Source organism: Carcharodon carcharias, chromosome 27, assembly GCF_017639515.1.
Source record: "Carcharodon carcharias isolate sCarCar2 chromosome 27, sCarCar2.pri, whole genome shotgun sequence".
NCBI lineage: Eukaryota > Metazoa > Chordata > Chondrichthyes > Lamniformes > Lamnidae > Carcharodon > Carcharodon carcharias.
Window position 1 is genome coordinate 17,603,339 of NC_054493.1, and position 25,743 is coordinate 17,629,081.

General features: G+C 44.7%; 1 pseudogene; it reads right to left on the minus strand.

Annotated features, from left to right (window-relative positions):
• Window positions 1-100: 100 nt before the first annotated feature.
• LOC121270324 lies at window positions 101-25,518 on the minus strand (annotated as a pseudogene).
• Between the last annotated feature and the right edge of the window lie 225 nt (window positions 25,519-25,743).

A 25,743-nucleotide genomic window follows, 5' to 3' on the forward strand; every position in this document is an offset into this window, starting at 1 on the left:
GCTTTCCCCTGAGAGGCCATTCCCCTGAACAGTATCCAAAGTGGTAAATCTGTTTTGCAAGGGAATAGCCACAGGAGATTCCTGCATTGCATGCCTAGTCTTCTTGCTCTGCCTGGTGGTCACCCATTCCCTTCCTGTCTGTGGACTCTTAGCCTATGGTGTGACCACCTCTCTATATGTGCTATCCATGATACTCTCCGCCTCGCGGATGCTCCAGTATCCCCAGCTGCCACTTCAGCTCCAAAACCCAGGCTTCCAGAAGCTGCAGCTGGAGACACTCCTCTCGCGCTTCTCTTCCCTTCTCTTAGGTTTTTACAACAGCGCTGTCTGCTTTCACCTAAACTCATTTATTTGACAGATATCCAGAATATTAAACTCCAGCCCAGTTACAAGCATTACTAACAGCAACAGAAACAAAGGATGTGATTAACAGCAGAACCCAACCTCTGCAGTCACTTGTGAACTCGCTGGTGTGTCAGCAAGTGAGACGATCGAGCAAATCGCTTCCCACACACAGAGCAGGTGAATGGCCTCTCCCCAGTGTGAACTTGCTGGTGTGTCAGCAGATTCGATGACTGAGAAAACCCCTTCCCACACACAGAGCAGGTGAATATCTTCTCCCCTGTGTGAACCCGCTGATGTGTTACCAGGTTGGATGATGAAGTGAATCCCTTCCCACACACGGAGCAAGTGTATGGCCTCTCCCCAGTGTGAACTCGCTGGTGTTGAATGAGGTGAGGCGACTGTCTGAACCTCTTCTCACATTGAGGACAACTGAATGGTCTCTCGTCAGTGTGAACAAGCTGGTGTTTAATTAGATCAGGTGAGATCTTAAAGCCTTTCCCACAGTCAGAGCATTTAAAAGGCCTCTCGTCAGTGTGAACTCGCTGGTGTAACTGAAGGCTGGACATCAGAGTGAATCCTTTCCCACACACGGAGCAGGTGTACGGTCTCTCCCCAGTGTGAGTGCGTCGATGAGCTTCCAGCTGGGATGGGCAAATGAATCCCTTCCCACAGTCCCCACATTTCCATGGTTTCTTCATGGTCTCAGTGTCCTTGTATCTCTCCAGGTTGGACGATCAGTCGAAGCCTCATCCGCAGACAGAACACATGTACAGTCTCTCCCTGCTGTGAATGTTGTGACGTTATTTCAGGCTGGGTAACTGGTTAAAGCTCTATCCACAGTCAGTTCACTGGAGCACTCTCACTCGGGTGTGTGTCTTGGTGCTTTTCCAGCCATACTGATGCTTGAAATCTTTTCCCACAATCAGAACAAACATTTCTCCTTCGACATTCAAAGACTGATGATATTCAGGTCCTGATGAATCGAGTGACTCTGTCAGATTGTGATGAGATGTTTGGTTTGAGTTTCCCATCTTCAAATCATCTCTTTCTGATATCCTGTAAATACAGTTGACAAAAGTTATCACTGTCAGTCCAGGATAGAAATTCAGATCAGACAATTCTAGTTTCTATACAACATACTTTCTTCTCTCAGGCACGTTGTCCAATTAAATGAAAAGAGCCCAAAATCAGCATCAAAGCCCCAACAAGAGTGAAGAGAACCTTCCTAACTAAACCAGAATGTTGTTTCCAGTGTCTCTGAGACACTCTGTACCTTGGGGTACCCACCAGAGGTGGAAAGTATCAGCCGTATGAGTGGACACCACATGCTCCCTCTCCAGAGCCACCTAGGCATGGACAAGACCATGGAAGAGAGGCCAGAAGCCTCTTTTGGGGTAGAAACAGAAAATTCTGGAAAAACCCAGCATGTCTGACAGCATCTGTGGAGAGAGAAACAGAGTTAATGTTTCAAGTCCGTACGACTCTTCTTCAGAGCCAGTGAAGTCACCTCTGCTTGATGAGAGCCAATGTACTTGGGAGATTTGTCTTTGAGAGGGCAGCCACATTCCTGATTCTGTCCCTGAGATGCCCAGAACGTGCCGCAAACACTGAAGGTGAAAGTGAGCTTCTGCCCAGTGTGAATTCGCTGGTGTAACATAAGACAGGATGTCTGAGTAAATCCCTTCCCACATACAGGGCAGGTGAATGGCCTCTCCTCAGTATGAATTCGCTGGTGTGACATGAGTTTGGTTGTCTGAGTGAATCCCTTCCCACACACGGAACAGGTGAACGGCTTCCTTTCCTGATCACTGTAAATCATCCATGTTTCACAGATAGACAAGATGCTGAGGACACAGGCCTCATAAACCAGCATCTTGGTGCTGAGAGACAGCTTGATGTGAGTCGGCCAAAGGTGAAGCCACTTTCTCGATGCGTGTATCGAGTTCTACATCAAGAAACAGATTGTCTGTCATTGTGAACCCAAAGTCACAGATTTCACTGGCCACTTCCAGTGTGATCAAGGACATCACCCAGTCCCCAAACCACTGTTTTCTTGATGTTTACAGTAAGGGAGAACAAGTTACAGACACAGGAGAGACAGTCCATGAGTCTTTGTAGCTGAGTTTCTGTGTGAGTCACAAGCATGACATCATCAGCATAGAGGAGGTCTCTGATCGAGACAGGCTGTATTTTGTCTTCACTTTCAGTCTGGACAGATTATGGAGTTTGCCGTCTGACCGAGTATTCAGGGAAACTCCTTCCATATCTGCAGGGAAGGCCAAGGTCAAGAACATGGAGAAGAAAATGCCAAACAAATTGGGGACTCGGACACAGTCCTGTTTCACTCCATTCTTCACCCTGAAACTGTCAGAAGTGGAGCTGTCAAACTGTACAGTACAGGACATGTTGTCATGAAAGGACTGGATGAGACAGAGGAACTTTGGTGGACAAAGCTTTTGTTGCAGTCTTCTCTGTCCCCTTTGATTTTGTAAATTGAGATTATTTTTGTGTCATGCACGTCCTGTGGAATGGATCCGACCTTCCAGCAGAGTTCATGAATTAAGGGGAACGATCACAGATGGTGTTTTTAAAAAGGGACACTGCAGCACCGAGTATCAGTGACATCTCCAGAATATTAAACTCCAGCCAGTTATAGGGGTTGTTAACATCAGCAGAAACAAACTTGACATTGTCAGACTATCAATCCTGAACATGATTAACAGCAGTGATAACAGCAGAATCCAACCCCTGCAGTCACTTATGAACTCGCTCATGCGTCACTAGGTTGAAGGACCGAGTGAATCTCTTCCCACACACGGAGCAGGTGAATGGTCTCTCTCCAGTGTGAACTCTCTGATGTGCCAGGAGAGCAGATGAACACCTGAACCTCCTTTCACAGTCCGTGCAGCTGAATGGCTTCTGCTCAGTATGAATTTGCTGGTGTGACTCAAGGGCAGATGATACAGTGAATCCCTTCCCACATACAGAGCAGGTGAATGGTTTCTCCCCAGTGTGAACTCGCTGGTGTGCAATGAGGGTGGATGACTGCCTGAAACTCTTGCCACAAGAAGTGCAGCTAAATGGCTTCTCCCCAGTGTGAACTCGCTGGTGTCTCAGCAAACTGGATGACTGAGTAAATCCCTGCCCACACACAGAGCAGGTGAACGGCCTCTCCCCAGTGTGAACTCGCTGGTGTTCAGCAAGGGCGGATGAATGCCTGAAACTCTTTCTACAGGATGTACAGTTGAATGGCTTCTCCTCAGAATGAACTCGCTGGTGTGACCTAAGGCCAGATGAATGAGTGAATCCCTTCCCACACACAGAGCAAGTGAATGGCTTCTGCCCAGTGTGAAGTCGCTGGTGTATATTGAGGTCAGATGAAGACCTGAATCTCTTTTCACAGTGAGTGCAGCTGAATGGCCTCTCCTCAGTGTGAATTCGCTGGTGCAACATAAGACAGGATGTCTGAGTAAATCCCTTCCCACATACAGGGCAGGTAAATGGCCTCTCCTCAGTGTGAATTCGCTGGTGTGACATGAGTTTGGTTGTCTGAGTGAATCCCTTACCACACACGGAACAGGTGAACGGCTTCTCCCCAGTGTGAATGCGTCGATGGATTTCCAGCTGAGATGGATAATTGAATCCTTTACCACAATCCTCACATTTCCATGGTTTGTCCATGGTGCTGGAGTCCTTACGTCTCTCCAGGTTGGATAATCAGTTAAAGCCTTGTCCACACACAGAACACGTGAATGGTCTCTCCCCGCTGTGAATGGTGTGATGTTTTTTCAGGCTGTATAACTGGTTAAAGTTCTTTTCACAGTCAGTGCACTGAACACTCTCACTCGGGTGTGTGTCTGTGTGCCTGTGTTTTTCCAGTCACACTGATGTTTGAAATCTTTTCACACAGACAGAACAGACAAGCATTTCTCCTTCTACATTCAATTGCCGATGATATTCAGGTCCTGATGGAGTGACGGTTTTAAATCTTGATGTGAAGTTTGATTTGAGCTTCCATCTGTAAATCTTCCCCTCCTAATATCCTGCAAAAGGAGTTTACAAAACTCTTAACTGTTAGCATAGCATAGAAATTCAGAACAGACAATTCTAGTTTCTATGGACCATCTTCCTCTCGTTTCCCCAAAGCTGTAAATCCCCGTCCCACACACTCTCCCTCCTCCCTGGGCTGAAATCCAAACCCATCTCACCATCTCCACCATTTCTTTCCGCCACTCCCAGTTTTCTCCCTCCCTCTCCTCTGCCTGGGTTCAGTTCTCCAGCTCCTGTCTGCAGACTGACAATAAAATCAATGAGTCTTATTGGGGGTTTGGGGCCTCCAGCGGGTGTTTCTGAATCCTCCCCGCCCACCTCCCAGGGTTTCCTTCCTTCCCACAGATCAGATTCCTCATTAATTTGAGCCCAAAGTGCAACCTCTTATTTATTGTCCTCCCCTCCCCCATCCTCTGACGTGACCCATCCTCCACTCGCTGACCCAGGATGGCGGCCGTTAACCTGGGCCTGTTCCCGGGAGGGAGAAGCCCCGCAGCTGCAAACCAGGAGCTGACAATTATTCCTCAGGGTTTCAGGATCCACAAAGTGTTTCCAAATCCTCCCACCCACCGCCTCGCTCTGACTCCGCTTCTCCGGTACAAACAGGCGCCTCTTCCCGCAAGGCCGTCAATCGCATCGCGCATGCTCCAGAATCTTCGACACCGCGCCTACGCACTGGTGTCCAGTCTCAACAGACACACTGCGCATGCTCCCGCTCCCGGTGCTCGCCTGATTGACAGCAGCTCCAGACCAATAGAAAAAGGGGGCGTTGCTGGAGGACAGAACACGAGAGGCTGGTTCTTCAACCAATCGGAGTGAACGAGAGGCGGGGCTAGGCGCCGATCTTCCTCATTGGCTGAAACTGCATCACTTCGAAAGTTAATTTGTCTCAAACTCCAGGAGAATACTGGACCTTTCTGTTTGTGGCTTTAAACAGATGAAACCCTGTGGGTGTGGAGCAAACATTTCAACATTTGTTAGTGAAAATTGGGAACATGATGAAACAATGTATTTCAAGGGTTGACTTACAGTGATAACTGGGCAGACAAGGAATGTCATCATTAGAACAAGGAGAGTCCCTTGTTTCAATAAATGAACCGACAGAGGAGTTAAGACAGGTTACAGAGAAGGTCTTCTCTCTGACAGGATTTACTTTTGGCTCTTTCACCATGTTCACCTTCATTGTTTTCCATTTCCCTCCTGGTATTTGACAAGGTGTTCACCAAAACTCAAACGTAGTTTAGCACTCCCGCTGGTCTTGTGTCCATGACGTCTTGTCAAATTTATCCTTAGCTTCCATCTGTCCTGACCTTCTACTTTGCTTCACCTGTTCGCACTGGGGAGAGGCCATTCATGTACTCTGAGTATGGGATGGGATTCATTTGGTCAAGCACTCTCATTTCACTTCAGCTTGTTCACACTGATAAGAGAACATTTAAATGTTCTGACTATATCAAGAGCTCTAAATACAAAAGGGAACTGCTGAGGCACCAGTGCATTCACACTCAGGAGAAGCCTTTTACATGATCCGTATGTGGGAAGCCATTTAATCTATTATCTACCCTGCTGAGATGATAGATTATCAATGAATTCACAAGTGACTGCAAGCCCTGGATTCTGTTCTTATTTCTGCTGCTAATCCACTGAACTGAGGGCTGAGCTAAGTTTAGAGTTGGGGTTGTTGCTGCTGTTGTTAATAACCATATAACTGGTTTCATATTCATATACATGTTGAATAAAGTAAAGCAGGAGGGATCACTTTTTAAGAAGCTTACTTCCAGTAATGTAAACTACCATGATCAATCTTCATGTTTCATTGGTCTTCCCGATACCTCTCCATCCCTCGTCTCATAGCAAATATAGTATTCAGATATGTTTCTGCTAAAGTTATAAACTCTCAGTTATATGTGTCAATATTCTGGATAAAAGCCAAATAAATACATTTTGTGTTAAACAGATGAATGATGAGTCATTTTAATATCTCCAATGCAAGTTAGTTCCTTTTAAAGTGTTCTCCCTCTCCCCTGTGTCCTCCATCCTCACCTTCAATGACAAATGTGAGGAGCTGATTCACTTCCTTGTTTCCAAGATTGAGACCATCTGATCATCTGCCTCTGCTGCTTTCCTCCTTTTCACTCATCCACTGGGCCAAATTGCTTCTCCAGATCTGACCAGCCCTAGCTCTGAACAAGCATCTTTTTTTAGTTTCTCTTCTACCTCCCTTTCGACTTTCATGAGCTCAACTTGTCCATGAGGTACACTTTCTGCTCTGTGGTCTCCATTCCCACTAAACTGCTGTCCACCCAGAAGAGTTTTGGATGAGCGTAAGTTTATGGAGGGTGGAAGATGGGAGACTAATCAAGAGAGCATTGGAATAGTTGAAACTGGAGGTAACAAAGGCATGGTTAAAGATTTCAGCAGCAAATTGGCTCAGGTGGCTTGGAGACAATTGATATGACCTGGAAGCAGGTGATGTTAGTGATAGAGAGGATATGTTGTTGGTAGCACGATAATCAGCTCAGGTTCAAATAGGAGGCGAAGGTTGCAATTTGTCTGGTCCAGCCTCACAGGGTGGCAAGGAGAGGGATGGAGTTGGTGCTGGGTTTATGGTGGGGTTTTCATGGCCTGAGTGTTAATTCACCTCTTGGGCTGCAACTGCATAGACCTGAGTATTAATCCACCTCTATCCTGTAGGATTTCATTATAGAAACAGGCCATTTGATCCAATCTCAATTTGTTGACAAAAAATTCTGTTCACCAATTGGTTTTTTCCATGATGGTGATACAATGCAATATTTCTCAAGTGGCCAGAATATGCCCCATCAATGACGACAGGAGCCCAGTGTGATTACTCAACACCGGGTTGTACTCTGAGCATGTGCAGTACAAGGTGGATGTGGAATATGCTGATCAGGATTTGGGAGGAGATGACACCAAATTACAGAGAACACTGAGTCCAGAAACAGAACAACTGATTCACTTAGATAAAAGCAAAAAACTGCGGATGCTGGAAATCCAAAACAAGAAAAAAAATACCTGGAAAAACTCAGCAGTTCTGGCAGCATCTGCAGAGAGGGATACGGTTAACGTTTTGAGTCCAAATGATTCATCATCAGAACTAAGGAAAAATAGAAAAGAGGTGAAATATAAGTTGATTTGAGGTGGGGAGGGACAGGTAGAGCTGGATAGAGGGCCAGTGATAGGTTGAGATTGCGTAAAGATGTCATAGACAAAGGACAAAGAGGTGTTGAAGGTTGTGATATTAGCTAAGATATATGCTAATGGTGACATTAAGGGTAGAAAGCAGGATGAGCAAGGTACAGATAGCCCTATTGGGGGTGGGGTGGGGTGAAGGGATCGAAATAGGCTAAAACAATGGATGGAAATACATTTTAAGATAATGGAAATAGGTGGAAAAAGAAAAATATATATAAATTATTGGAAAAAGGGGGATCGGAAAGGGGGTGGGGATGGAGGAGAGAGTTCATGATCTGAAGTTGTTGATCTCAATATTCAGTCTGGAAGGCTGTAAAGTGCCTAGTCGGAAGATGAGGTGCTGTTCCTCCAGTTTGTGTTGAGCTTCACTGGAACATTGCAGCAGGCCAAGGACAGACATGTGGGGCATGAGAGCAGGGTGGAGTGTTGAAATGGCAAGTGACAGGGAGGTCTGGGTCATGCTTGCAGACAGACCGAAGATGTTCCACAAAGTGGTCACCCAGTCTGCATTTGGTTTCTTCAATGTAGAGGAAACTGCATTGAGAGCAGCGAATGCAGTAGACTAACTTGAGGGAAGTGCAAGTGAAGTGCTGCTTCACTTAAAAGGAGTGTTTAGGCCCTTGGACGGTGTTTCAAGTTCCACATTCCCATCTACCCCCAATAACTATTGATTCCCTTGCCTAACAAGCATATATCTACCTCAGGCTTGAAAATACTCAGTGAATAAAAAAGGGGAAGCCAAATTGTTAGGTGTTTATTATAGACCCCCAGATAATAAGAGGGAAATTGAGGAGCAAATATGTGCACAATTTGTGGAGGTATGTAAAAACAATAACAATCGGGTAATTATATTAGGTGATTTCAACTTTCCCAACATTAATTGGGATAGACATAATGTTAAGGGCTTGGATGGAGTGGATTTTTTGAAATGTGTACAGTTAGGTCAATATGTAGAGGGTCCAACAAGGGATGGCACGGTGCTGGACCTAATTCTGGGAAATGAAGCCGGACAGATGGCCGAGGTATTGGTGGGGGAGCATTTTAGTGATAGCGACCACAACATAGAACCATAGAAAAGTGACAGCACAGAAGGAGGCCATTCGGCCCATCTTGTCCATGCCAGCCCGAGGAAACCCAGGTGCCCTTTCTATTCCCACCTTCCTGCACTCGGCCCATAGCCCGGAAGCTAACAGCACTTAAAGTGCAGATCCTGGTACATTTTAAAAGAGTTTAGAGTTTCTGCCTCTACCACCAACTTGAGTAGTGAATTCCAGACACCCACTACCCTCTGCATAAAAAACGTTCTTCCTCATGTCCCCATTACACCTTCTGCCACTTATCTTGAATCTATGTCCCCTGGTTCTAGAACTCTCCTCCAAGGGAAACAATTTTATCCTGTCCACTCTATCTATTCCCCTCATAATTTTGTACACCTCAATCAAGTCACCTCTCAGCCTTCTTTGTTCGAAGAAAAATAACCCCAAACTATCCAATCTCTCCTCGTAGCTACACTTTTCTAACCCTGGCAACATTCTTGTAAACCTCCTCTGCACTCTCTCTAGAGCTATTACGTCCTTCCTGCAATGTGGTGACCAGAACTGCACACAATACTCCAGTTGTGGCTTCACCAGTGTTTTATATAATTCCAACATAATATCCTTACTTTTATATTCTATACCTCTGCCAATGAAGGAGAGCTTTCCATATGCCTTCTTTACAACCTTGTCTACTTGAACTGCTGCCTTCAGGGACATGTGTACTTGTACGCCAAGATCTCTCACTTCGTCTACCCCTCTTAGTATATTCCCATGATACAGTTTAAGTTTGTTGTGGACAAAGAAATAGACAAGTTACAAAAAATGTTTTGGATTGGGGAAGAGTGGATTTTAGTAAAATAAGGCAGGATCTGGCCAAGATAGGCTGGGAACAGCTACTTGTGGGGAAATCTATCGCGGAGCAGTGGGGAGCGTTCAAACAGGAAACGGGGAGGGTACAGTCTCAACATATTCCCTCTAGGGTGATAAGAAGGAGTAACAAGCCCAGAGAACCATGGATAACCAGAAATATTCAGGCTATGATGAGAAGGAAAAGAGAGGCTTTTAGCAGGTAGAAGGGAAGCAAATCAGTGGAGGCATTAGTGGAGTACAGAATGTGCAGGGTGGAGCTTAAGAAAGCAATTAGGAGAGCAAAGAGGGGATATGAGAAAGCTCTGGCTGGTAAAAGTAGGGAAAATCCCAATATATTCTATGTATATCAATGGGAAGAGGATAACCAGGGAAAGATTAGGGCCCATAAGAGACCAAGGGGGAAATCTATGGGTGGAGCCAGATGACATCGCTAGAGTGTTGAATGAATACTTCACATCTGTCTTCACCCAAGAGAATGAGGATGAAGTTATGGAACTTGGGGAGAGAGACTGCAAAGTTCTTGAGCAGCTTGATATAGGGAGTGACAAGGTATTGGAGGTGTTGGCAGGTTTGACAGTGGACAAATCTCCAGGTCCGGATGATTTGTGTCCCAGACTGCTGAGGGAGTCAAAGGGGGAGATCGCAGGGGCTCTGACCTGAATTTTTAATTCCTCTTTGGACATGGGGGAGATGCCAGAGGCTGGAGAACAGCTAATGTGGTTCCGCTATTCAAGAAGGGTTGTAGAGATATGTCAGGGAATTACAGGCAGGTAAGTCTCATGTCAGTGATAGGGAAACTATTGGAGAAAATGCTGAAGGAGAGAATCTATCTCCACTTGGAGAGGCAAGGTTTGATCAGGGATAGTCAGCATGGCTTTGTCAGAAGGAGGTCATGCCTAACAAATTTGATTGAATTTTTCGAGGAGGTGACCAGGTGTGTAGATGAGGGTGGTGCAGTTGATGTAGTTTATATGGATTTCAGCAAAGCCTTTGACAAGGTCCCACATGGGAGACTTATAAAGAAGGCAAATGTACATGGGATACAGGGTAATTTGATAAGGTGGATTCAAAATTGGCTTAGTTGTAGGAGACAGAGGGTGATGACACAAGGATGCTTTAGTGACTGGAAGCCAGTGACCAGTGGCGTACCACAGGAATCTATGCTGGGTCCCCTATTATTTGTAATTTATGTAAATGACATAGATGACTATGTGGGAGGTAGAATTATTAAGGTTGCAAATGTCACAAAGATTGGCCACAAACTTTGTTAACAGTGAGGTTGAGTGTCTTGGGCTACAGGAAGATATAGACAGGATGGTCAAATGGGCAGATAAGTGGTTGATGGAATTTAACCTTGAAAAGTGTGAGGTGATACACTTTGGAAGGAGTAACTTGACAAGGAAGTATTCAATGAACGGCATGACACTAGGAAGTTCTGAGGAACAAAGGGACCTTGGCGTGTGTGTCCATAGGTCTCTGAAGGCGGAGAGGCATGTTAGTGGGGTGGTCAAAAAGGCATATGGGACACTTGCTTTTATCAATCGAGGCATAGATTATAAAAGTAGGGAGGTCATGTTGGAGTTGTATAGAATCTTGGTGAGGCCACAGCTGGTACATTGTGTGCAGTTCTGGTCGCCACATTATAGGAAGGATGTGATTGCACTGGAGGGGGTGCAGAGGAGATTCACCAGGATGTTGCCTGGGATGAAACATTTAAGTTATGAAGAGAGGTTGGATAGACTTGGGTTGTTTTCGTTGGAGCAAACAAGACTGAGGGGCAACCTGCTCGAGGTGTACAAGATTATGAAGGGCATGGACAGGGTGGATAGGGAGCAGCTATTCTCCTTAGTTGAAGGGTCAGTCACAAGGGGACACAAGTTCAAGGTGAGGGGCAGAAGGTTTAGGGGGGATGTGAGGAAAAACTTTTTTACCCAGAGGGTGGTGAGGGTCTGGAATGCGCTGCCTGGGAGGGTGTTGGAGGCGGGTTGCCTCACATCCTTTAAAAAATACCTGGATGAGCACTTGGCATGTCATAACATTCAAGGTTATGGGCCAAGCGCTGGTAAACGGGGTCAGGTAGGTAGTTCAGGTATTTTTCATGTGTCGGTGCAGACTCGATGGGCCAAAAGGCCTCTTCTGCACAGTGTGATTCTGTGATTCTGTGAAGTCACTCAGCTATATTCAAGAAAGTGGCTCACCAGCACCTTCTCAAGGTTAAGTAGGGATGGACAACAAATTCTGGCCTCGTCAGCGATGCCCATATTCCATTGAAGAATAAAGAGAGAAATCACATTCAGGAATGAACCATGTTCATCCTGATAGCTGGAGATTATTGATTAGTTGGAATGAATTGTCGAGTTCTCTTTGATAAGAGACCAATTGATGTCCTGTTACTGATTATTCAGTTTCTTGCCATTTCTCCTTTCTTACTCCAGATTATTTCAGTTCTCAAATCTTCAGTTACAAGTCCCAGCTCCCCAATCCTGCCATTGAATTTCCTTTCTCAATACACTGTGTTATTACCTCATATTATCCTTGCTGTCCGTCCTGAATGAATCCATTTCACTAACAAATGTTGAAATGTTTGCTCCACACCCACAGGGTTTCATCAGTATAAAGCCACAAACTGGAAGGTCCAGTTTTCTCCTGGAGTTTGAGACAAATCAGCTTTCAAAATGATGCAGAGTCTCAGCCAATGAGGCAAATCTGGGCTCAGACCTGCCCCCTCATTCACTCCGATTGGCTGGAGGACCACGGGGCAGCCAATCATTACTCCAGTGCTGCCCCCTCTTCCTATTGGTTCAGAGCATTTTCTTTACTTACTTGCAGGATGCAGGGCATCACTGGCTGGACTAACAACTATTGCCCATCCCTAATTGCCCTTGAGAAGGTGGTGATGAACTGCCTTCTTGAACAGCTGCAATCCCTGTGGTGTAGGTACACCCACAGTGCTGTTAGGGAGGAGTTTGACCTGACAACAGTGAAGGAACGGCCGATATATTTCCAAGTCAGGATGGTAAGTGGCTTGGAGGGGAACTTCCAGGTGGTCGTGTTCCCATCTATCTGCTGGGCTTGTCCTTCTCTAGATGGTAGCGGTCGTGGGTTCGGAAGGTGCTGCCTAAGGAGCCTTGGTGAATTTCCGCAGTGCATCTTGTAGATGGTACTGACTGCTGCCGATATTCGTCGGTGGTGGAGGGAGTGAATGTTTGTGGAAGGGGCGCCAATCAAGCTGGCTGCTTTGTCCTGGATGGAGTCAAGCTTCTCGAGTGTTGTTGGAACTGCTCGTGGAGAGTATTCCATCACACTCCTGACTTGTGCCTTGCAGATTGTGGACAGGTTTTGGGGAGTCATGAGGTGAGTTACTCACCACAGAATTCCTCACCTCTGATCTGGTCTTGTACCACAGTATTTATATGGCTAATCCAGTTCAGTTTCTGGTCAATGGTAACCCCCAGGCTGTTGATAATGGGGGATTCAGTGATGGTAATTCCATTGAGTGTCAAGGGGTGATGGTTAAATTCCCTCTTGTTGGAGATGGTCATTGCCTGGGACTTGTGTGGTGGACATGTTACTTGCCACTTGTCAGCCCAAACCTGGATGTTGTCCAGGTCTTGCTGCATTTGGACATGGACTGCTTCAGTAATTAGGAGCCCCGAATGGTGCTGAACATTGTGCAATCATTAGCGAACATCCTCACTTTTCTAACCTTATGATGAAAGGAAGGTCATTAATGAAGCAGCTGAAGATAGTTGGGCCAAAGACACTACTCTGAGGAGCTCCTACAGTGATGTCCTGGGAGTGAGATAATTGACCTCCAACAACCACAACCACCTTCCTTTGTGCTAGGTATGACTCCAACCAGGGAGAGTTTTCCCCCTGATTCCCATTGATTCCAGCTTTGCTAAGGCTCCTTGATGCCAACTCAGTCAAATGCTGCCTGGATGTCAAGGGCAGTCACTCTCATCTCATCTCTGGAGTTCAGCTCTTTTGTCCATGTTTGAACCAAGGCTGTAATGAGCTCAGAAGTTGAGTGACCCTGACGAAACACAAACCGAGTGTCATTGAGCAGGTTATTGCTAAGCAGTTATTGCTAAGCAATTATTGCTCGATAGCACTGTTGATGCCCCTTCCATCACTTTACTAATAATGTGAATAGACTGATGGGGTGGTAATTGGCCGGGTTGGATTTGTCCTGCTTTTTGTGTACAGGACACACCTGCCCAGTTTTCCACATTGCCAGGTAGATGCCAGTGTTGTAGCTGTACTGGAACAGCTTGGGTAGGGGCACTGGAAGTTCTGGAGTATAAGTCTTCAGTACTCTTTCTGGAATATTGTCAGGACCCATAGCCTTTGCAGTATCCATTGCCTTCTGCCATTCCTTGATATCACATGGAGTGAATCAAATTAGCTGAAGACTGGCATCTGTGATGCTGGGACCTCTGGAGGAGGCCAAGATGAATCATCCACTCGGCACTTCTGACTGAAGACTGTTGTGAACACTTCAACATTATCTTTTGCACTGATGTGCTGGGCTCCTCCATCATTGAGGATGGGAATGTTTGTGGAACCTCCTCCTCTGGTGAGTTGTTTAATTGTCCACCACCATTCACGACTAGATGTGACAGGACTACAGAGCATAGATCTGATCCATTGGTTGTGGAATCTCTTATCTCCATCTATCACTTGCTGCTTATGCTGTTTGACACGCAAGTAGTCCTGTGTTGCAGCTTCACCAGGTCGACACCTCATTTTTAGGTATGCCTGGTGCTGCTTCTTACATGCCCTCCTGAACTCTTCATTCAACCAGGGTTGATTCCCTGACTTGGTGGTAATGGTAGAGCGAGGGATAGGCCGGGCCATGAGGTTACAGATTGTGCTTGAGTACAATTCTATTGCTGCAGATGGCCCACAGTGCCTCATGGATGCCCAGTCTTGAGTTATGAAATCTGTTCAAAATCTATCCCATTTAGCACAGTGGTAGGTCAGGTGAGAGGCCAATGGTGGGAGCCTCTTTCTCTGCTGTCCTATTCAGGCTTCTATGATCTATAATAATATAATGATTCATAGTAAATACAGTATGATAGAACCACAGAGCACGGATGGTGGCCATTCAGCCCACTGTGCCTGTATTGTCTCTGAGAATGTTACCAATCTGTCCCACTCCCCTGCTCTTTTCCAATACCCTCCAAATCTTTCCTTATTAAGTAAAAGTCCAAATCATTTTTGATCGTTACTATTGGACCTGCTTCTACCAGTCATTCAGGCAGTGTGTTCCTGATCATGATAACTCACTGATTAAAATACACTCCCCTCATCTCCACTTTGGACTTTTGCCAATTATTTTGAACCTGTGTTCTGTGGTCACTAACCATCCTGCCAATGGAAACAATTTTTCCCTAAGCAGAGGAAAACTCCTAAAAAAATCAACATTGCTATGAAATCATTCACTAACCTCTGCTCTAAAGAGAACAATCCCAGCTTCTCCAGTCTCTCCACATAACATAAACCCCTCATCCCTATTAACCATTCTGGTAAATATTCCTTACATTCTCTCTAAGGCTTTGACATCTTTCCTAAAATGTGGGACTCAGAATTGAACACAATATTTCACTTTAGGATTAACCCCAGGTTTATAAAGATTCTGGATAACTGACTTTCTTTTGTACTCCATGCCTCTATTGATAAATCCAAGGTCCCCTTAGCTTTTGTCAAACAGTTTGATCAACTTCTCCTGTCATATTCTAGGATTTGTTCACTTACACTCCCAGGTCACTCTGTTCCTGCACTCTGTTTAAAATTGTACCATTTAGTTTATACAGCCTCTCCTCATTCTCCCTTCTCCTGGTACAGTGGGACCAACATTTGTGCTTTAACTAACAGCACCAAAAAAACAACTTGACGAATTGGTTATTTATCTAATTGCAGTTGTTGGACTCTTACCTTGTGCAAACTGATTGTCATGAAACAGTAGTAATTTGTATTTATAGAACATGCTTGTTGTAATAAAACTTTGCAATGCGCTTCAGAGGAGTTTCATAAAGCAGAATTAGACATCAAGTCACTCAGGGTGATATTAAGGTCGATGGCCAAAAGCTGGATTCGAGAGGCAGATTGTAACAAGCATCTTTAATCAGGAGAGTGGCCGAGAGGTTTAGGGAGGGAATTTCAGAGCTTCTTCCACCTCGTGATCCATGTGTAAAAGTTGAATATGATTGCACTTTTTGTGATGGCTATTTAGAAATATTTTGTAATGTTCTTTCAGATATTTTATGAATAAAGTATATTTTTTGAAAATAAAATTCAGAGCTTCATCACATTACCCTCGAGTGGCTGTGGTGGGGAAGAGATTGTTATTCACCTCCTTCTGGAATGTGCCTTTGGAAAGAAGGTCTGGAGAGAAATACAGTAGCTTTTGTCCAAATTCATCCCGAGCAATGCTGTGACACAGGACTCTGTGCTCTACGGGCTGTTCCCAGGGACACACAGCGTGACAAACATCAACTGGATGGTCAACTGTTAAGTTTAGTGGTTGGCACAAAAGCTTATTGGTGCTACAAAATCTTTTAGAATGTTCATGGACTAAGCAGTCCCTTTTACTGTTCTTAGACAGGTGCGGTGGTACTTTTAGGCTTTTAATATTTCTGTTAGTAGATGTTGATAAAATGTTTCCCCAACAATTATTTCTTTGACCAACATTTAATCAGCTGGAGGATCATCAACTCAGTGAAAGACGCCCTTTGGTCTGCCTGAAACTTCTTGGTCTTCCAGTGAAAAGAGCTGTCCCCAGCCGAGTGTTGCAGACTGGCACATTCCAAGATCTAGGACCACAGGCTGAGGGACGCACTAAAGCTTGACGCAGCCACCGCAAAGGTGCAATGGGGAAAGGCCACTGTCTAAGACCCCTCTGCCATAGTGCACCAAGATGCTGGGAATTGTATTGACCCCTTGGGCTGTACGGTTCACAATGAATGTATGTAGTGAATACTAAATGTATTATAATATTAAATGTATTATCCGACTGGGCACTTTACAGCCTTCCAGACTGAATATTGAGTTCAACAATTTTAGATCATGAACTCTCTCCTCCATCCCCACCCTCTTTCCAATTCCCCCCTTTTTTTCCAATAATTTATATAGATTTTTCTTTTCCCACCTACTTCCAGTATTTTTAAATTTCCATCCATTGTTTTATCTCTATCTTGTAGCCTTTTTTGATTCCTTCACCCCACCCCACCCCCACTCAGGCTATCTGTACCTTGCTCGTCCTGCTTTCTACCCTTAATTAGCACATTCCTCAGATAATATCACCACCTTCAACACCTCTTTGTCCTTTTGTCTGTGACATCTTTTGGCTATCTCCACCTATCACTGGCCCTCTATTCAGCTCTACTTGTCCCACCCCCCTTTAAACCAGCTTATATTTCTCATCTCTTCTATTTTTACTTAGTTCTGATGAAGGGTCATTCGGACTCGAAATGTTAACTGTGCTCCTCTCCCCAAATGCTGCCAGACCTGATGAGTTTTTCCAGGTATTTTTGTTTTTGTATTATAATTGTACCTCAGAATGCAACATAATGTATGTTGATAACTCCAATATCATTGCACTTGTCTGACTGTCTGTAACGTCTGTAATGAAATGACTGTAATATTCATTGATTGTATTGAAGCACCTCGTGACCCATGTGTAAAAGTTGAATCTGATTGCACTTTTTGTGTTGGCCAACTAGGAATGTTTTGTAATGTTCTTTCAGGTGCTTTATGAATAAAGTATATTTTTCAAAAAAAGTAAATCAATTTCAGAGCTTCATGCCCAGGCCCTGCCACCAATGGTGGGGTAATTAAAATCAGGGATGCTCTAAGAGGATAGAATAAGGGGAGTGCAGATATATCAGAGAGTGTGAAACTGGAGATTATGGAGATAGGGAGGGTTGAGGTCATGGGCGGATTTGAAAACAAGAATGTAAATTTTATAATTGTGGCATTAATTGACCAGAAGCCAATGTAGGTCAGTGAGTGATGAGTGAACAAGACTTGGTGTGAGAAAGCACATGGGCAGCAGAGTTTTGGATGATCTCATGTTTCCATGTAGGGGTGGGGTGAACATGAAAGGCTGGTCAGAAATGCATTGGAATTGTCGCATCTAAAGGTAACATGGGCATGGATGAAGGTTTCAGCAGCAGATGAGCTGGGGTGGGTTGGAGACAGGCGACGTTATGGAGATTGAAATATCTGTTATTCGTGATGGTTAGATATGTGGTCAGAATGTCATCTTGTGTTCAAATTGGGCTTTGGTCTTCCCAATTATTAATTGGAGAAAATTTCTGCTCATCCAGTACTGGATGTTGGATAAGCAGTTTGATAATTTAGTAACAGTGGAGGAATGGAGAGGGATGGTGGTGAGGTAGAGCTGGGCATTGTCAGTGTACATGTGAAAACTAACACGGTGCATTTGGATGATGTCACCTAGTGGCAGCCTGTAGATGAGGAATAGGAGGGGCCAAGGATAGATCCTTGGGGGACACCATGTACAAGGACTTTGGAGAGGAAAGGGAGGTTGGAGACGGGGCGGTAGTTTGCAAAAATGGTGGGTTAAAGAGGTTTTTTTAGGATGGATGATGACATGAATTTAAAGGTGAGACGGACAGTATCAAAAAAGAGAGAGAACTGTTTACAATATCAACTAACATGGGGAGGATGGATGGCCAACAGTTTAGCAAGAATAGGGTCACGGGAACAGAAGGCAGGTCTCATGGACAAAATGAGCACTGAAGGAGATAGAAGATAGGAGAAAGGCTGGAGAAAGATGCAAATTCAGGGCTTAGACAAGGGGGAACTTTACGGACAGTTTGTCCCGTTGAGCTAGTGGAAAGGAGGGAAGCAGCAGAGGCAGCTGATCAGCTTGTCTCAATCTTAGTGACAAAGAAGCTCCATATATTCCTCACACTTGTTGTTGGAGGTGAGTGTGGACGATACTATGGAAAGGGAGAGCACTTCAAAAGGAACAAACTCATGTTAGTTTATGAAAAAGATTCAACAGTGTGTGTTGAACACAAAGCTCTTTTATTTGGCTTTTATCCATAGTATTAGCTACAATGACTGGGCTGGAGTTTATTAACATCAGCAGAAACAGACCCCAATGAACAATGGTTCATCCCAAATATGATTAACAGAAAAATCCAATCACTATAGTTACTTGTGAATTCGCTGGTGTACCAGCAGGTTGGATGACTGTGTGAATCCTTTCCCACACTCAGAACAGGTGAACGGCCTCTCCCCAGTGTGAATTCGCTGGTGTATCAGCAGGGTGGATGACTGAATGAATCCCTTTCCACACTCGGAACAGGTGAATGGCCTCTCCCAGTGTGAATTCACTGGTGTGTCAGCAGGGTGGATGTCTGACTGAATCCCTTCCCACATTCAGCACAGGTGAATGGCCTCTCCCCAGTGTGAATGCCTTTGTGTGTCAGTAGGTGGGATGACCGAGTGAATCCCTTCCCACAATTGGAGCAGGTGAATGGCCTCTCCCCAGGGTGAATTCACTGGTGTTCCAGAAGGGTGGATGACCGAGTGAATCCCTTCCCACAATTGGAGCAGGTGAATGGCCTCTCCCCAGTGTGAACTCGCTGGTGTGTCAGCAGGTTGGATAACCGAGTGAACCCCTTCCCACACTGAACGCAGGTGAATGGCCTCTCTCCAGTGTGAGTGCGCTTGTGTATCAGCAGGTTGGATGAACAAGTGAATCCCTTCTCACAGTCAGAGCGGGTGAGTGGCCTCTCCCCGGTGTGAACTCGCTGGTGTTCCTGCAGGGTGGATGACCGAGTGAATCCCTTTCCACACTCAGAACAGGTGAATGGCCTCTCCGCAGTGTGAATTTGCTGGTGTGTCAGGAGGTGGGATGAACATGTGAATTCCTTCCCACAGTCGGAACAGGGAAACAGCCTCTCCCCAGTGTGAACTCGCTGGTATTCCAGCAGAGTGGATGACCGAGTGAATCTCTTCCCACACTCAGAACATATGAATGGTCTCTCACCAGTGTGAATTTGCTGGTGGACAATCAGATCAGTTGATCGCCTGAACCCAGCCCCACAGTGAGAGCACCTGAATGGTCTCTCGTCAGTGTGAACACATTGATGAAACATCAGATCCCAGGAACTTTTATAGCACTTCCCACAGTCTGGGCATTTAAAAGGTCTCTCTTTAGTGTGAACTCACTGGTGTGCCAGCAGGTGGGATGACTGAGTGAATCCCTTCCCACACTCAGAGCAGGTGAATGGTTTCTCCCCAGTGTGAATTCGCTGATGTACAGAGAGGTCAGATAATGTCTTGAACCCAGTCCCACAGTGAGAGCACCTGAACGGTCTCTCGTCAGCGTGAACACGTTGATGGCCAGTCAGTTTCCAGGAACTTTTAAAGCACTTTCCGCAGTCTGGACATTTGAAAGGTCTCTTGTCAGTGTGAACTTGTCAATGTTGCAGCAGGTGGGATAAACAAGTGAATCCCTTCCCACACTCAGAGCAGGTGAATGGCCTCTCCCCAGTGTGAACTCACTGATGACTTTCCAGTTCTGATGGGTAATTAAATCCCTTCCCACAGTCCCTGCATTTCCACAGTTTCTCCCTGTTGTGACTGCATTTATGTTCTGACAGGCCAGATGATTGGCTGAAGCCTCGTCCACACACAGAACATGTGTACGGTTTCTCCCCACTGTGAATCATGCTTTCTCCGTCTATGCTCAAAATCTGATGGTATTCAGGTTATGATAAATTAGGCGACTCTGTCAGATTTTGATGTGCTGTTTGGCCTCAGCTTCCCGACTGCAAATCCTCCACTTTAATGCCCTGTGAAATGGATTTAAAACAGAAGAGACAAAACACACAAAAACACAAAGGCAGATTGTGAATCTGGTAACTTGTGGGGCTGGCACTAGGCAAAAATGACCATGAAAACTGCTGAATTATGATAAAAACCCAACTGGTCCTTCAGAGAAGGGAACCTGCCACCCAAACTGGTCAACACAAGACTCTGATCTCAATGGGAGAAGGGAGCAAGAGAGAGAAGAGGGGTGGGAAAGGCAAGGGGTGAAGAGGGATTTTACATATCTACAAATCAACCAGAACTTTCACAGAACCTCCCAAACACTCAACCTCCATCACCTAGAGGGACAAGGATAGAAGGTGTATGCAAACAGCACCATCTCCAAGTTTCCCCTCCAAGTCACACACCGTCCTGACTTCTCTGACATCCAGGACTGGATCAACAGAAATTTCCTCCATTTAAATATTGGGAAGACCAAATCCATTGTCATTGTCTTCAGTCCCCACTACAAATTCCACTTCCTAACCATCAACTCCATCCCTCTCGCCAAAAACTGAGGATAAACCAGACTATGCACAACAATGGAGAAATATTTCACCCCAAATTGAGCTTCCAACCATGTATGGAATTGTTTAAAACACTGGTGAGGCCACAACTGGAGTATTGTGTGCAGTTCTGGTCACCACATTGCAGGAAGGACGTAATAGCTCTGGAGAGAGTGTAGAGGAGGTTTACAAGAATGTTGCCAGGGTTAGAAAAGTGTAGCTACAAGGAGAAATTGGATAGGTTGGGGTTATATTCCTTCGAACAAAGAAGGCTGAGAGGTGACTTGATTGAGGTGTACAAAATTATGAGGGGAATAGATAGAGTGGACAGGATAAAATTGTTTCCCTTGGTGGAGAATTCTAGAACCAGGGGACATAGATTCAAGATAAGTGGCAGAAGGTGTAGGGGGGACATGAGGAAGAACTTTTTTACGCAGAGGGTAGTGGGTGTCTGGAATTCGCTGCCAAGTTGGTGGTAGAGGCAGAAACTTTAAACTCTTTTAAAAAGTACCTGGATCTGCACCTAAATTGCTGTAAGCTGGAGGGCTATGGGCAGGATGCAGGAAGGTGGGATTAGAAAGGGCATCTGGTGTCCTTGGCCTGGCATAGACAAGATGGGCTGAATGGCCTCCTTCTGTGCTGTAACTTTTCTATGGTTCTATATCTGCATCATCACTATTACAGTATGCTTCCACCTCAGTAACATTGCCTAACTCCACCCCAGTCTCAGCTCATCTGCTGCCTCCCACATTCAACCTCCCTGTGATCGTGAGATCATCCAAAGCTCTGCTGCCCATGTACCCACTCAGACCAAGTCTTGTTTACCTTTCACCCCTGTGCTAACTGACCTACAAGGCTCCTGATTCATAAAACTGCTGTGCAACACCTTGGAAAGGTCGAATACATGAAAGGTGCTTTACAAATGCAAATTGCTGTTGTTGATTTTGAACATTTCATCATTACTTGGTGAAAATCCTGTAACACCTTATTTAACATTATTGTGCAAGCATCTACACTAGATGGACTGCAGCGGTTCAAAAAGGTCAAACATCATCTTCTCCACAGGTAACTGAGGATTGGTAATATCTGCTACTGGTCTTGTTAGTGAAAAGGCAGGGGATGGGATTAGCTGATTGGCTCTTGCAGAGATCCAGCACAGGCAGGATGGGCTGAATAACCTCTGTCTGTATTGTAACTAATCAGTCATTCAATAACTCGATGAAAAAGGAGCTACACTGAAGGCCAGGGAACTAACTTCTACAACCAATGCCTACTCTGCAACAAACCAGCTTTAAATTAGTCTGTTGGTGATTCTAGACTCAGTTCTGTGAGTGACGTCTGCAACAAAATAATAGCAAAATACTGCAGCTGCTGGAAATCTGGAACAAAAAGAGCAAATACTGGAAATACTCAGCAGATCAGGCAGTAACTGTGGAGAAACAAACAGAGTTAACATTTCAGTGTGTACAGAATGAATTACAGGGAATAAAAATGGTGCAGAGCTTGATGGAAAATATAAGCTCAGAAGCAGAAGAGAAATGGACTATAATGCAGGAAAAATAATTCTTGACTCTGAAAGATACTCTGGGAAGATAAAGCTGGTAAACTAACAGCACATGGTCAGGGGACGGACAGCGGTGGGAACCTCATTTCGACATGGTTGGCAGGAGTAACAGTAAAATGCTAAACACATCTAAAACACACCTATTATTGGAGATAGAGGAAGTTAGACCATGGCAGAGAGATGATCAGGGAGGGCAGAGCTGAAATGGAACAATGGATGGACATGGACTCAAATCCACAGCAAAGGAGCCACGCCAGCCCCAGAGCCATTGAACCTCACACAGACAACAGTGCAGAACACTAAAAGATCTAAATTGCAGATGAACAGTCAAAATACTCACCTCTGAAACAATTTCACTCTTTTCAAAATTAAAATCTCCTGCTGGAGCCTGCAGTTAGAAAGATATCAGAAGCATTGGAGTCAGAGAAAAATCTCCCAGGAAATACCCAGGGAGCGGGGTGATGTCTCTGTGCAATTGTCGGTGCGTGATGACATCACAGACACGAACACAGAACATCTGGGTCTGTGCAAACCAGTGATCACCACACATTATGAAGGATGTGATGGTCCTTGAGAGGGTGCAGAGGAGATTTACCAGAATGGTTCCAGGGATTATAATTGCAATGTTAGGTTGGTAAAACTGAGGTTGCTCTCCTTGAAGCAAAGCACTGGAGGGGGTGCAGAGGAGATTCACCAGGATGTTGCCTGGGATGAAACATTTAAGTTATGAAAAGAGGTTGGATAGACTTGGGTCGTTTTTGTTGGAGCAGAGAAGACTGAGGGGCGACTTGATCGAGGTGTACAAGATTATGAGGGGCATGGACAGGGTGGATAGGGAGCAGCTGTTCCCCTTAGTTGAAGGGTCAGTCACAAGGGGTCATAAGTTCAAGATGAGGGGCAGGAGGTTTAGGGGGGGATGTGAGGAAAAACTTGTTTACCCAGAGGGTGTTGACGGTCTGGAATGCGCTGCCTGGGAGGGTGGTGGAGGCGGGTTACCTCACATCCTTTAAAAAGTACCTGGATGAGCACTTGGCACGTCATAACATTCAAGGCTATGGGCCAAGTGCTGGTAAATGGGATTAGGTAGGTAGGTCAGGTGTTTCTCATGTATCGGTGCAGACTCAATGGGCCAAAGGGCCTCTTCTGCACTGTGATTCTGTGAAAGGGAGATTTGACAGAGGTGTTCAAGCTTATAATAGATTTAGGTAAGGTAGGCAAAGGAAAGCTGTTCCCAATATTTGACTGTAAAAGGATTGTGGGGCACAGATTTCAAATTTTCCGCAAGATCTACAGGGTGGATGTGAGGAAGAAATTTTTTGCAACGAGTGGTAATAACCTGGAACTTAATGTTTACACTTAAATGCTGATGAAATCCAGATCCTACATATGAACATATGAATTAGGAGCAGGAGTAGGCCACTTGGCTCCTCGAGCCTGCTCCACCACTCAATCAGATCATGGCTGATCTGAATGTAACCTCAACCCCACATTCCCACCTACTCCCAGTAACCTTTCACCCCCTTGTTTATCAAGAATCTATCTAGCTCTGCCTTAAAAATATTCAAAGACACTGCTTCCACCACCTTTTGAGGAAGGGTTCCAAACACTCACCACCCTCTGAGAAAAGAATTCTCCCCATCTCTGCCTTAAATGAGCGATCCCTCGTTCTAGATTCTCCCACAAAAGGAAATATCCTCTCCACATCCACCCTGTCAAGACCCCTCAGGATCTTAAAGATTTCAATTAAGTCGCCTCTTACTCTTCTAAATTCCAGTGGATACAAGCCTAACCTGTTCAACCTTTCCTCATTAGACAACCCACCCATTCTGGATATTTGTCTAGTAAAGCTTCTTTGAACTGCTTCTAATGCATTTACATCTTTCTTTAAGTAAGGAGACCAGAACAGTACATAATATTCCAGATATGGCCTTACCAATGCTGTGTACAACTGAAGAATAACCTCCCTATTTTTGTACTTAATTCCCCTCACAATAAATAATAACATTCTATTAGCTTTCCTAATTACCTGCTGTACCTGCATATTAGCCTTTTGTGGTTCATGCATTAAGACACCGAGATCCCTCTGAATCTCTGAGCTCTGCAATCTCTCACCATTTAGTTAAGCTTGTTTTATTCTTCCTGCCAAAATGAACAATTTCACATTTGCTGATATTATATTCCATTTGCCAGATCTTTGCCCTAACCTATCTCTGTCATGTAGTCTCCTTGCAACTTCTTCACAATTTACTTTCCTACTTATATTTGTCGTCAGCAAATTTAGCCCCCATTCCTTCATCCAAGTAATTTACATAAAGTGTAAAAAGTTGAGGCCCCAGCACTGATTCCCTGCGGCACATTACTTATCACATCCTGCCAAACAGAAGACGACCCATTATGCCAACTCTCTGCTTCCTGTTGGCTAGCCAATCTTCTATCCTTGCCAATATGTTACCCCCTACACCATCAGCTTTTATTTTCTGCAATAACCTTTGATGTGGCACTTTATCAAATGCCTTCTGGAAATCTAAATACAGTACATCCAGCAGTTCCCCTTTATTGACAGCAGATGTGGCCCATTCAGCAAACTCCAATAAATTGGTTAAACATGATCTCCCTTTTACAAAATCATGCTGACTGCCTGATTGCCTTGAATTTTTCCAAGTGCCCTGCTATAATATCTTTAATAATTGCTTTTTATGTTTTCCCTATGACAGATAATACACCAACTGTAATATCCTGTAGTTTCCTGCTTTCTGTCTCCCTCCCTTTTTGAATAACATTTGCTATTTTCCAATCCAATGGAACTTCCCTGAATCTAGGGAATTTTGGAAAATTAAAACCAACGATCTCACTAGCCACTTCTTTCAAGGGTGAAGTCTGTCCAGATCTGGGTATTTCTCAGCCTGCAGCCCCAACAATTTGCTTAATACCATTTCCCTGGTGATTGTAATTTTCCTGAGTTCCTCCCTCCCTTTTCCTGATTTACAATTATTTCCAGGATGTTACTTGTGCCCTCTACACTGAAGATTGAAGCAAAATACCTGTTTAATTCATCCATCATCTCCATACTTTCCATTATCAATTCTCCAGACGCACTTTCTATAGGACTAACAGTCACTCTTTTCCTTTTTAAATATCTACAGAAACTCTTACTATCCGTCTTTATATTACTAGCTAGCTTTCTCTCATACTCTAATTTTTCCCTCCTTATTAATCTTTTTATTGTTCTTTGCTGTTCTTATATTCTTTCCAATCTTCTGACCCGCCACATATCTTTATGTGATTACATATTTTTTCTTTT